Raw genomic sequence first — 14,910 nt, forward strand, 5'->3', positions numbered from 1 at the left:
TTAACAGTTTTGTCGAAGATCTTGTTTTGCAACTATGGGAACAAATCAAAATATTTGTTAAAAATAATTTGATTTGTTTCCATAGTTGCACATAGATGGCAGCACCATTCTCTCTGTGTCTCTAGCTATATCCTAAACCTGTAAAGGTTTCGTAAGTATATTTAGGAGGTGCAAGCACCTACTGCTTGCCTTTAGAGTTGGTCAAAGACGTCTAGTCTTACAAAGATGGCATATAGAAGAGAATTTTCCACGTTTTCCACTGTGACAGGGACGCCGGTTTGAATCCAGCCTTCGCCACTGGTGGTATCCGTCATTTCTTTAATATATTATGACATCTTATTTCGATTTTTAATCTTGTTTTGATTTTACTGTTGGAATTGTAATAGCACCGCTCACAATATCTCTGCTCTGTGGTTGACTGGTACAGAAAGCTTTAACGCATTAAGTTCGCCTTTTTGTATTGTAAGATTTTTCTTTTGTGCAATAAAGATGAAATAAATAAATAAACTGGTACTTAACGAACATTAAAAAAAATGCACATATAAAATTTAGAAATTAGGCAACATTATTAACAAATTTAATAAAAATGACCCTAAAGTCAAACTTTGTGCTTTCTTCAGTTCACCCTTCCAGTACTGACGTATAATCATGAAAACCTCCACAATCACGAAGAAGTGCGTTGAAAGACTAACGGCCCAGCCACGACTAGGTCTAAGCACGACAGCGGTGAGCGGCAGCCATACGTGCGAATGAAAAGTCCCATCGCTGTGTCTCGCTCCAATGTATGGCCGCCGCTCACCGCTGCCGCGCTTAGACCAATGTCGTGGCTGAGCCGTAAGAACTAATCGCTCAAAGTGCCATGGAGACTATGGAGAGATCCGTCCTTGTATCACACGATACGAAGCGAGTGGATTACATTACATGGGAGACGAATGTGAGAGTGGCTTTTAAGTATATCCATAAACTCACTCCTGGCAGGCAAGTATGGTCGAGCGATAAATAATAAATAAAACATCTGGCCGTCCCTATCGCACTTACAAATATTGCGATAGGGACGGCCTGATTTTTTATCATTAATCGCGCGACCTTTTAGCATTTATTCTTATACGCCTATATTCCCAAAAAGAGTAGGCAGAGCACATGAAATTGACCAAGTTTCATTATCTCTTTAAGAAATTAAGGAGTTGAATGAATACCTACCTACAAACGAAATTGTGATATTACAGAGATAGTGGCCAGTCCACACCCATATCTGTCAGTTGAATTGTACAGTCAACCAAATGGAACCCTAGGCCACTTTACAACCATGTCAAAATGACAAGCAGTAAGAGATTTCTTACTATCTGATTTATACCGTCACTATGACATAGTTCAACAGTGGCCTAGGGTTCCAATTGGATGACTTTACAATACGCATAGAAGGAAAGGGGGTGGTGAAATTCTTAAACTGCCATTACACGGGAGAGTTTTAAATAGCTGCACAGTAAAAGAGAAGTTTAAAAGTATCTTTTTATCCACTTTGACGTGGAGACAATCTAATATGTGCAAATTAATTGTCGTCAGTTACAGGATTCCTAGAATGAAGCAGCATACACTACTCAAAAAAGAATCAACATGAGTTCACAATAAAAATGCTTTGAGCAATTCCATGCATCCAAGAATTGTCGCTATTGTTTTACAACTTTTACTGTTTTATTCGCTGAACATGAAAAATTCTTCGTAATATTTTTGACTAGCTTTTGACCGCGGCTTCGCTCATGTTAAATTTAAAGATTGCGTAATGCTCCATACAAACTTCCATCCCCCCATATTAGGGAAGTGGGGGGCTAGAAAGAGACAAAAAGTAGCCTTTGTCACTCTCCATCCTTTCAACTATCTCCACTTAAAAAATCATGTCATTTCGTCGCTCCGTTTTACCGTGAAAGATGGACAAACAAACAGACACACACACTTTCTCATTTATAATATTAGTATCGGTACATTCATTAATCACGTATTCATGACTGTATTCTCAAAAGGGGTAGGCAGAGCACATGAAACTACTCAAGCTTCAGTGCCACTCTTGGCTAATAAAGGGTTGAAAGAAAACGAAACTGTGACATTGCAGTAACAAGTTTGCAGCCTTTCGCCCACGACTCCCACAGTCGACTTCTACGACACCCACGGGAGGAGAGGGGGTAGTTAAATTCTTAACCCGTCAGCACACGGACAATTCACGTTCAAGTAATATACATTTTTAATATTTTAAATCTCACAAATGTACATTGAATGATGGAATTCCTCCAGGATCATATCCAAACTTGGTCTAACAAATTGACCACAGTAGAGTTACATTTTAGGTAGGTACTGCGTAATAGTTACAAATAATATAAATGTCTTGTATCCTCCGCACTAGTGTCAACCTATATCGATGCAAATGGCGCCGGGAACAGCTGTGACGAACCGCACGCCGCCATTACAGTCCGAGCCGATTGCGTATACTAGAGGTGAGGTGCTAGTGTAAGCTATCAATGAATACTTGATAACCACAAAATTTAAATTAAAAAAAAACCCCCGACCGCGACATAGTAGACCGATTTTCATGAAACATGGCTAAAAACACTCCCGACTAACTCAGCTTTCAAACAAAAACAAACTAAATCGAAATCGGTTCATCCGTTCGGGAGCTACGATGCACACATAGACAGACAAATAGACATACAGAGACGTCAAACTTATAACCGTCGTGAAACTTATAAACTTATAACTTATAACCGTCGTTTTTGCGTCGGGGGTTAAAAAGCAATGTCAGTTAAAGAAGTCAATACCTAATGGTAACGCGATAGCACAAATATCCACGGCAACCATGAGATCCATCTATTATTCTCTTGATAATCAATATAGTAATGCAAACAAAATCCGGTCGAGTAAACCTAGTTTTTAAGTATCAGTTACGGTTGGTTGTAAATGATGGGGTGTCATTCTCATTACTGAATGACGAAACTTACGCAACTATGGGAACAAATACGTACAACGATATGGGAACAAATCGATAAATTATTTTAACAAATACTTTGAGTTTTTGTGAACTACTTTTAGTGCGTAAAAAAAACACCATCTGTACTGAAAATTATTTTAACAAATACTTTGATTTGTGTTTTTTATGTAGTCACACTACTATATACAAATTAAAAATCGATATAAGATGTCATATATTAAAGAAAAATTGACGAGCACCACCAGTGGTGAAGGCCGGATTCAAACCGGCGTCTTTTAGCAATCCGGGCCAAACGCCATGAACCCCTAGCCTTTTTTTTCTTTTCTACTCCCGAACTGTTATACGTCATTTACACGGTCGTGCATAGATCTTTAAAACCCTACATTAACACCCAAGCCAGTCTCTGCCAAGCTTTCCGCGCATCGCGTATCATGTCGAAAAAGTTGTAAAACGCATTGTTTGGCTTTGTAACCAAAGCCAATCGCGTATTAACATTACATCTATTCGCAACTTGGGCAGCTGAGCTGAATGAAAATCAGAATGCGTCTAAAATTCTAGGAAGCAGTGTGCCTGTCAAAAATTCTACCTGGTAGAGGAGGAAAAGGCCTGAACTTTTAAAACACCTACTAATTTGTTGGGAAATGCGACAAAACCTGAAAGTTGGTCAAATTTCAGAGGTGTTAGGGTTTTTTATTTCCAGTAGTTAAATTGCGTCGCCACATGATGTCGCTTGAATAAGTCTCAAAGCGGACAACGATAGACTAGGTATATGGCTCGGTGTATTTTGCCAGTGTAACAGCTACACATTCTATAGCCAAGGTAAAAAAATACTCGTCATAAAGTTGCCCCGCTGTCAAACGCCCCACAACACAACGATGAGCCAAATAGTCTGCGAGTTGATTGGGTAATTCCAACATGGCTTGCCAATGACAGAAACTTCCACGCCGATGGCTGGGTCAAACGCTTCAATAAGTCTCGAGGCGGGCTGTGATGGACTATTGCGCGGAAATACATATTAAAATATTTATGTTGATACTCATATTATCGTTTTATCCTGTATCACCCAGAGTACCTATTTATTGATGTTTTTGCTGTTCTTATGCCGAGGCCTTTGCCCAGCAGGGAGACATATTGGGCTCCAAATAATAATAATTAATATTATGCCGACAATTTGTAACATTAAGCTGAGTTATTAGGTGAAAGCTATGATTTAAATATTGAGCTATGGGATAAAAATCCTGATAACTGCCTAATAAAAGGAATGCCAATTTTAGTACAAAAAAACAATGAGGAAATCTAGTTATTCATGTTATACTAAATAAAATTTAAACATTACGATTTTTCATCAAGTAATTAGGTAAGTACTTACTTTTTGTTGACTAACCGAATACGAACACGAAAATATAGCTAAGCATTGATATAGCACAGTGATTTGTAATTTAAGCGGTATAAAAAGAGAGTTGTAGAACTCCCTGTCTACTTTCCCACCACCACTAAATTGTAGTGTGGTCACTTCTCGTATTTATCATCTCACTATATGACCAGGGTGGCTAGCCGAATGGCACAATCGCTCACGAAACGCTCACGAAACGAAGCGCTAGTAGATATCTATCTCTATCGCGCTTGCGTATTGGCGCGACAGAGCCAGCGGCGTATCGCTTTCGTTTGGCGTCGGAGAAATGCCATTCGGCTACGGGGCCAGGCTCCGTAGCCGAATGGTATTTCTTCGACGCGAAACGAAAACGAAACGCCGCGAAAGGTAGTCTGGCTCTGTCACGCCAATACGCAAGAGCGATAGAGATAGATATCTACGAGCGTTTCGTTTCGTGAGAGTTTCGTGAGCGTTTGTGCCATTCGGCTACGTACCCAGTTCATACATACTCACTGGATGACCGTTCAGAATTATTTATTTTTGGACAAATTTAATATTTTATTTTCTTTTTATTCATCGTCTTCATTAAGAACTGATAAACAATCTTGGGAAAAAATTAAACTTTCGTTCTTATTTCATCTTAGTTGTGTTCCTTTCCTTGAGAAGATCCTTTTGATTCTTTGCAAAATTCTTTGAAAAGCTTTGCTGCGGTCACTCAAAGGTGCTGCAAATTACAAAGTTTTCCGAGCAAAAGGATAGTATACTATGATTCTAGATTTTGTAACCAGTCACATGATTTGGATTTTTATAAGCGGCGCTCTAAGTTGCTGCGACATAAAAATAATCAATCATTACAATCTTCCGCTGTGTAGCTTCAGCTGCTGCAAGCAACTTAGAGGTGCGCAAGATCGTAGCTCTAGCTACTGGAAGTACGTGACTGGGTAAGTATACCCGTTCATAAATATCAATTTTAGGTATACACTTAATCGTACTTGATTAGTAGAAATCCTTACAAGGGTATGGTAACTACGGACACAATACAGAACATATACCTCATGGTTAAACAAAAATATATGATTTGCTTAAATTGTAAAATATCTGGCAAAGGCATCATAAATCATTTACATACATTTGATGTTACCACTTTCCAACCGCAAAAATGAATAAGTGCGCAAATAAATGTAACAAACCGCCTCCAAAACAAACGTACAAAACTTGACACGTGTTTCACCTGTCTACGAGATCCGCTGAGCTCTTAGTGTGATTTTGATTGGACAACATTATGTTGTTCAAAGTGCCACACAAATAGAAGATTACACAAGGTCTACAGCTCACAGAGGCTTGTCAAAAATGTATATTAAAAATACGACCTTAAAGTAAAACAAAAAGATTAAAAATTGAATTAAACACCCGATTTTGGTCTTGCCACAGACGAAAGGGCTTAGTGATAACAATAGCGCCTTACCGTTTCAGTAAATAATCAAAAAGACACCTTTGTACCGGACAAACGTACTGTACTGTAGCTTAAAATATAAATGAATGTACCCTTGTACACCTCGCCTTAGCTACGCGATTCTCGGTACGGTGCACTTTCTTTGCTCAACAATGAATGGGACATCATTAGCGCTGCTTTGCATAAACTTTACAACCGAGACGATATGATTTGCTATTGTTTATATTTAAATGGGAATGTAAGTTGTTGAAATGAGAGGAAAGTAAAGTTTTTTCAGAGCAGTCGTGACGAGAATAAGTATGAGTAGATTATGTTATTTAAATATTTTATATTACGAGTACTTGTAGAAATTGGTTAAATGCCTACCTATAATTGTAATGATCATTCAAGTGAGGTGTTTGATCTTTACAAAATTATTGAATTTCGAAGCATAATTAAGCGTTTTTCGAACACATTAGTAAATAACATTATTTAATATGATAAAAAAATCTTGAAATAATAATATGAGCTTAATAACAAGCCTTCTGAAAGCGAATAATAAGTATTTAATTTTTCCGTACCTATTTTACATATCACTGTTCAGTTTTACAACAGTATAACGCCTACCCAAATCCTAACTATTTATCTAAATCGCCGATGTTAAATTCTAGTACATACGTAAATATGTAGGTACTTAAAAATCCATAACAATATATTTTAAATCGAGACACTCGCTGTGTGGCCGTGCCGAGCTCAGGCCCCGTAGCCGAGCTGAATAGCATTTCAGCGACGCGAAACGCCACCGAAACGGCTCAGAAATATAGCCTGGCTCTGTCGCGCCAATACGCAAGAGCGATAGAGACAGCTACGAAAGAGATATCATCGTGAGCATTTGTGCATTCGGCTACGCACACAGGTAAGGCTGGCGATACACAATCGCTTCAAATCACGTGATAATTGTCGCTGGCGCGTCGCCAGACCACGGCGGCCGCCATTACGTCAGCCTACTGATTTGCACGCCTTTAATGAAGTGCTTTCTGTAGTGTTTTGTTGTTAAATAACTTGTGAACATTTTAGTGGGGATGTTGAATAGGGAACAATTGTTTAGTCCTAGCCAATGGCAATAAAAGGGCAAAACAACTCGGTATTTTCTGGATAATTCAAGTTTCCTCATTGTGTTTCCTTTCTCCAACAGCCGACTGGCAAATGTCAAATGACTTTTTGTATACATACTATTCTGAAAGAGTCACATCTCGGGGTCTCGAAGACCGGACAAAGTGGAGAAAATTGAGCAGGAAAGCGGACCCAGGCGCTAGGCCGGGAAAACGTGAGGTTGAAGAAGAAGAAGATTCTAAAAAACTCATTAGTACGAGCCGAGACTTGAACCCGTCATCGCTGGATTGAAATTTACGGTTAGTGCAAAATATCATATACTTATTGTGATATTTTTCATCTAATTTAGGCCTAGTTACCGTAAGAAAGTCGCTTTTGTAAAAAATTGTAGTACCTACGGCAGATTTTGTGACTAGTTGTCAAAGTCAAAACGAACCCAGGCTTGAGCATGAAAAAATGGGATAATGCAAGAAGCATGATGAAGCATGACTGTAATGTTACTTCAAATAAAAACTAACTCCACATAACTGTAGCCTATTCACATAGTTAATCCCATTCATTTGAGAGATGCTAAAAAGCCCTAACGTCCCGCTTGAAGCGGGGGCCACGTACAGCTTAAAGCTTCAAGGGTGCGGCGAATAAAAACTTAAGTGCGTTCCCTACTAAGCCGAGATCCGGAACATCGGTAATAGGAGCCTTGCGAGCCTGGTGTTCCGATGCTCGGTTAACCGTTAATGCTCGGTTAGTATTGAACTGTGCTATTGATGAAATGGAAGATTTGTTTATGAATGAATAGCTCTAGTTAAGAAAATAATAATAAGTACTTAGGCGTAGGGATGTGACGACCCCATCGCCCATTGGTTTTACCAGCTGCTGGGGAACAGCGACCCCACGTACCCGAGTGCTCCTGGGGAGTTCTGTTACCCGTAAGGCGGGTGGGTGGGACAGTACTCTCTACCTCTGGCTTGCCTTGGCTGGCCGTCCAGAGTGGAGTCGTTAGGGCTACATGCCCCAGGGGTGGAAGTGAAAATTTGCATAAGACGCGAGTTGGTGCAGTGGCTTCACAGCCACTGGCCCCGTAGCCGAATGGCATTTCTCCGACGCCAAACGAAAGCGATACGCCGCTGGCTCTGTCGCGCCAATACGCAAGCGCGATAGAGATAGATATCTACTAGCGCTTCGTTTCGTGAGCGTTTCGTGAGCGATTGTGCCATTCGGCTAGCCACCCTGGGCAGAATGCGGTGTACACCTCTCGACACCCTTGAGTTCTCACACCGGTGTTGCCCTTGAGCCATCTTGGATGTCGCTTTTTGTGGGGGCCCATCTTGTGGGGACGAGTCACCGTCTGCCGGAAATAAAATTGGATACCGTTTTATTAGGCAGGCGTCCGGTTTTTTATCCATAGCCCAGTATTTAGTCCATCACTTTCATCAAAATAGACCAGTTCATTTTAGATTCCATTAACTCTCAAATAGTCCTTACACCCTGGCGGGTGTTGCCTCTGCGTGTGTCCCATGATACGGGCAAGGGCAACATCCGCTCGGTGTACCCCTTACATTTCATTAAAGTGTCGAAAGGGCCTCTACGTGTTGGCTTAGGCCCCGCGCACGCCTCCCAAAGGTCCGCAATACCATTGTTCCGTGATGGGAAAGAAGTACTTACAGTTTGTAATTAAGGCATTCAAGTAACTCGCTACTACTCTAAATATAAAAGCATATGCTTAACCCTTTAACCACCATAGTCCGATATATAAGACAAACAATAATACCCAGCTCATTTCGCCGAGGTCTTATATATAAGACAGTGCTACCGTCGGCGACACGAGCACGGCCCGGTGAAAGCTTCAAAGCGGTTAAAAGCTACCTTAAAATAACAAAGAAAAAAAGCGCATTTCCATTAGGATGATTTCAAATACGTGTTCTTTTAATAACGTTTGCAAAAGTAAACCATTATCATACGATACGAGATAATTTTAATGACCGTAATTTGCTCTTCTTTAAAATAACAAAGAAAAAACCTGCCAAGAGCGTGTCGGGCCACGCTCAGTGTAGGGTTCCGTAGTTTTCCGTATTTTTCTCAAAAACTACTGAACCTATCAAGTTCAAAACAATTTTCCTAGAAATTTTTTATAAAGTTCTACTTTTGTGATTTTTTTCATATTTTTTAAACGTATAGTTCAAAAGTTAGAGGGGGGGGGACGCACTTTTTTTTCCTTTAGGAGCGATTATTTCCGAAAATATTAATATTATCAAAAAACGATCTTAGTAAACCCGTATTCATTTTTAAATACCTATCCAACAATATATCACACGTTGGGGTTGGAATGAAAAAAAATATCAGCCCCCACTTTACATGTAGGGGGGGTACCCTAATAAAACATTTTTTTCTATTTTTTATTTTTGCACTTTGTTGGCGTGATTGATATACATATTAGTACCAAATTTTAGCTTTCTAGTGCTTACGGTTACTGAGATTATCCGCGGACGGACGGACGGACGGACGGACGGACGGACGGACGGACGGACAGACAGACATGGCGAAACTATAAGGGTTCCTAGTTGACTACGGAACCCTAAAAAGCGCATTTCCATTAGGATGATTTCAAATACGTGTTCTTTTAATAACGTTTGCAAAAGTAAACCATTATCATACGATACGAGATAATTTTAATGACCGTAATTTGCTCTTCTTTAAAAGAACAAAGAAAAAAATCGCATTTCCATTAGGATGATTTTAAATATTTTAATGTTCTTTTAATAACGTTTGCAAAATTAAACCACCCTATCATACAATACGAGATATTTTTGATGAACATAATTTGCTCTTCTGTAGGGGTTTTATTTTAATTTTATATTTTTGTGCTAGGAAATTTTTTCTACGTGTATTCATTCTACGTCTTAACGCATTCAAGTGAATTTTAATATGAGACAATAAACACCAAATGGTGCACTCTGCTAGTATTTCCATTCTCCACCCATAGGTAAAGGGTTAAACTGTCTACTTAATACGTTCTTTATACTCCCGGCTGACAGCCAGACAAACAAATGGAAAACAGTGGAAGCTTAGTGGAAACCGTTTCGTATATAACTATAACAATTATTATGATGAATTCGTTCTTAGCGGCATTGCATTATCTCGCTGAGAGATTCGCGAGATAGACTACCCGTTCTTATGTAATTTATTATTAGAAAAAAAGACGTGTGGTCTAGGAGATACTGTCAATCTTATTACAGTGTCATTATGTTATGTGATATTGTGAAGCTATTCGTTAAGTGCACGACTCGTGCTGCACTCATCTTTTCGGCTTTTCCATGTCAATATTCATTAGTGTCAATTTAGTTCCAACGGTCGCTGCAAGCATTACTGTTGGGCATGTCCATAAGATGAAGTGTATTTTTGTCTGTATACAGAGTGGGGCCTGTAACAAAGGCGAATAATTGAACTCTAGGCTATTCTCCTTATACTGATCAACATTTGTTCGGCGACTTTTAAAAATAACTTGTATTTTGATTTTTATCACCCTTGAAAGTTTTTTCTAAGAGGTAATGTATTGCGAATTCTGTTAAGTCTAAAGTGTGACGGACAACGTCAATGACAACAATAATGGCGTACATTGAAGCTAATATTTATTTTGTATGAAAAATTAAAAATTTAAAGACTTCATAATTTTTAAAAGTCACTGAACAAATGTTGATAAGTATAAGGTTCTCCTAATAACGTCTACAGTTCAATTCTTCGCCTTTGTTACAGGCCCCACTCTGTATAAGTGTAAAGTTGTGAAATGAGCTACCTTCTGAGGTGTTCCCCTTGCGCTATGACATGGGGTTCTTCAAGAAGCAGGTTTTTAGGGTTCTCAAAGGTCGGCAACGCATAAGTGACTCACCTGATATTGCTTATGTCCATGGGCGGCGATGACTGCTCGTTTGCTGCCTATTTCATAAAAAAAATCATCACCACTTTTTCAGCAATTTATTGATGAGACATTACGTTTTCCCTAGTTTAAACTAGAGTTTAACATATCAGTGCCACTGACTTCGGATAACGATAAAACTTTATGATCCGTATTGTCCGCTAGAAGGAAAAATAATACCATTGTGTACTAGTCAGGCTTTTCGAGAATTTTGCCGCTGCCGATATTCCCTAACAATCCTCTCGAATGGCCGCTCTTTTTTGTTGGAGTGACGAAATTTTCGACGGATAAATTACATGCTTAAAACTTCCAAGCGCTTTTTGTTTATTTGTTTACTAAGGCACTGAAGTATTTTGCTCGAAGTTTTATTGTTTTATTTTCATCCACAGGTAATGTAAAAGTTATATTAATTGAAATGCAGGTTTATAATTTTAAACACTTATAATAGTTCTAACGGGAGTTTGTATAGTCAAAAACAAATGGATAGCCCAGTAAAGTTTTGAAACTATTTGAAAAGTATTTAACCAGTTCCAGCGAGCGTTCAATACACATCAAATCGATAATAAACCAAAGCTTCAGTCACTTCTTTGAAATAAGCTTGTAAGTATTATCTTCTTCTGTCAATGAAGAAAATAATGCACCTAGTATGTATGAAGTGCATATAAAATTACTACATTTTAACTTTAAGGAGCTTTTTTGAATAGATATTTTAAAAGTAGTGACGATATTGAGCTGCAGTGTTAAGGACCAACTCTGCGTAGAAATGTGTTCACAGGAGAGCGGTCACTTATTTCTGCAGCTACCTACATACCTCAATATTGTTATGTATGTAGGTAGACATAAGTATCGTTTGACAGTTAGTCATTAAATGGTCATCTTCAATACCACACCTAGTCTTTTATTTAACACTGGCGACGGGCTGGAAAAATACAGTTTTTTCTTGAAGATCGCGCGTGTACATCATGTCGAAGGTATCGACTATCGGCAAGTTAAGTGAATTTGATTTAACCAACGGGAATTGGCGAGTATATGTGGACAGAGTGGAAATGTTTTACAAGGTCAACTCGGTCACGGACGACATGAAGCTACCGATATTAATCTCGGCCATCGGTGATGCAGCATATGAGCTAATGGTAACCCTATGTAGCCCTAAAAAGCCATCAGAATTAACATACGCTGAGGTTGTGAAAACAATGGAAAATCATCTCCAACCGCCACCGTCTGTATTGGCGGAACGTTTTCGCTTTCGTCAATGTCGTCAGGTCAAAGGTCAGTCTATAAAGGATTATGTAGCAGAATTAAAGAAGTTATCTCGCTATTGTGATTTTTCAACAACACTTAATGATAATTTGCGCGATCAATTTGCATGTGGAATAAATAATGATTTATTTCGGCAAAGATTATTTACCGAATCAGAGTTAGATTTCGAAAAGGCTGTATCTATCGCATCGAACCTGGAGGCGGCGGAAAGAGATGCACTAGCGGTGGAGCCTAGCGGCGGCGCGGGGACGTCGGCGGAGGGGGTGCATCATGCGGGTACGAGCAGGCCGAACACATCGCAATTTGCGGGCGCCTCACGACAACATGCAAACATGGCGGCAGTGCATTTTAAAAACGGGTGCACGGCGTGCGGGGACCGTTATCATAACTTTAGTGAATGCAGATTCCAGAGTTTCGTGTGCAGTAGGTGTGGAAAGATGGGTCATTTAAGACGCGTTTGTCCGAATCCGATGGAGGATATCGGCGGAGCGGCGGCAGGAAGGCGGCGAGACGCCGGCGCCTCCACTGGCCGGGGGGCGCGGTCGCGGTGGCCGCGCGGGCGCAGCGGAGGCCCACGCCGCAGTACTAAATGCATATTGGCTACAAAACAACGAATATCAACCCATGGAGGAGCAAGAGTTTCCTGGGCGGAGGCGGGTCCATGTGCAAGTGATAATTTGCGACCGGTCGCTTCTTGCGGTGGGTCTGTCTCTATGTCAGCTACCTGTCCGGTAGCTGGCATGGTGGATGGTCTCGGGAGTAGCACAGGTTGCAGAGATCCCCGAGGCAAAACTGGTTGTGCTCCTTCCCGAGGTTACTGCCTGTTAACTGCCTGGTTCTACCGTAGAAACAGGTAAGAACGGAAACAACCAGTTGAACCATCGTAGGGCGAGTTTTGCAAGGGAGCGGACACAAGGACCGGAAGTAGGTGTTGTCATCCGGATGACTGCATCTCCAACTGGGCCAAGTGAGTGAACCATTGTAAAACACCCTTAGTGTAATCCCAACCTATCCATATCCCTCAGATGGGTCGCAATGTTTGCCAGCATGGCGACATCGCTATAGGCTCGACTTCTTCATGAGGACGAGTCTGTAGGGGTGGGGTGATGATGGCAAACAACGATCCATATCCCGTATAATCAGCCGTAGGCGATGACGTGGCATGTCGCAGCGGGCTTCCCATCCACAAAGAAGGATGGGAGGCGGTAGAATGCCACCCGCGTGTTTGTGCCGTGCGCGGGGACCCGTACGGGTGGAGAAGGAGAGCCTGGGAGTCTAGGCGAAGCAGGGGTCTGCGGTCGTTATCCCTGTTAGGCGAAGCTCCTTTGGCTCCATATTCATCTCACACGGGCGGTCTTAGTCTAGCCAGCTAGGATCAATCGGCTGCCGTGTCCAGTCAGATGGCCACAAGGTTAGTTCTCTGGGGTGTAGGGGTCTGTAATCGGCGGAGCACGATTCACTGCGTCGGCTGAGGAGCTGACCAGGGTTTTGGCACCGTGCGGATTCACAGACAACGCATCCTGGATTACTATAGCAGACTTGGTAGCCCTAATGCTTCAATGCATTCCAAATGTGTGGCTCCGTGGTGGGTGGGGAGCCAGTTTGCTGAAATTTTTCAATGTTTGTATGGATACTAATGTACCTATAACGACGGGGGAGGGGACGCCGTACCCGTACGGGATGAGGCGAAGGCGCATAGCGCAAAGGTTGCTGCACCAGCGAATAGTGGGGCTGTCTGTGACAGATCCACGAGCGTTGGTAGCGGCAACACGTGGACGTCCGCAAGGACGGGGGCGAAGCGTAGGGGCCACGGCGGAGCTGGCCATCCCAACAGCACCAACCCGTCTCTTCCCTTAGGGTTGAAGAGTGGGGGCGCAAAGCAAGCACCCTCGGGGAGCCGACTAGCGCTGGTGCTGGGGGATTGGCCGCGGAGCAACGGCCAACTGCGGAGGGACGCACCGCTTCCAAATTCTGGTGGGGCGGCTCCGGGCGCCATAGACGACGCTACTGCACCCCAGGGTGCGGATGCGCAGTCGGGTGGAGGAGTAGCCCCAACCAGGAGGCAGAAGAGGCGTGCGAAGGCGCGGGAGAATAGGGACGCGCAAGTGGGGGCCGGACCCTCCACTAGTGGGGCGGGGAGGCAGCCTAACAAGAGGTCACTGGGGGCCAGTGGCGACTCTTCTCTGCTCGCTGGCGACCACAAGCGAACGAGGGTGGGGGGACGTTTGCTGAGGTAGCGGCGAGCGAGAAGATGGCTATCGTCCCAGTGGCCTTTCCTGGGGAAAAGGTGATGTTGGAGCATAGGTCGGCCATAGTGAGCGTCCTGCTCGTAGCTTTGGACGAGGCGGCCGATCCTATGCCCGACATCACACTAGGTGCTGTCACGGGGGGTGCGCTTCACATCACCTGCGGAGGAAGCGACACAGTGGGATGGCTCCGCTCGGTGATCGGAAGAGGAGAGATCGGCGGGCGGCGCCTGAAAGTCGTGGCTGCTAAAGATCTGCCGAAGCCGGTCAAGATGGCCTGGCGTACGGCGATCGATGGCAGCCAGGACGTGTCGCTGGCTCTGCGGGTGATGCAGAGGCGCAACCCTAAACTCCGCACCGACGAGTGGAAGGTGGTCGACACCGTGATGTCGGAGCTGAACACCAGGCGCATCGTTCTGATGGACCAGGTGTCAGCTGACGTCATCAGGGAGGCCGGCTACGTTCTTCACTCGGGGCTCGACACCAGCCACTTCAAGCTCCTGGAGACGGGGAAGGAGCGTGAGCATGAAGAGGCTGGGGTGGAGCCCGGCGCGGACGGGGGGAGGGGGACTCGGTGGCCAATGAGGCTGCGGGCGCCGC

This window comes from Leguminivora glycinivorella, chromosome 2 (genome assembly GCF_023078275.1).
Source record: "Leguminivora glycinivorella isolate SPB_JAAS2020 chromosome 2, LegGlyc_1.1, whole genome shotgun sequence".
Classification (NCBI taxonomy): Eukaryota; Metazoa; Arthropoda; class Insecta; order Lepidoptera; family Tortricidae; genus Leguminivora; species Leguminivora glycinivorella.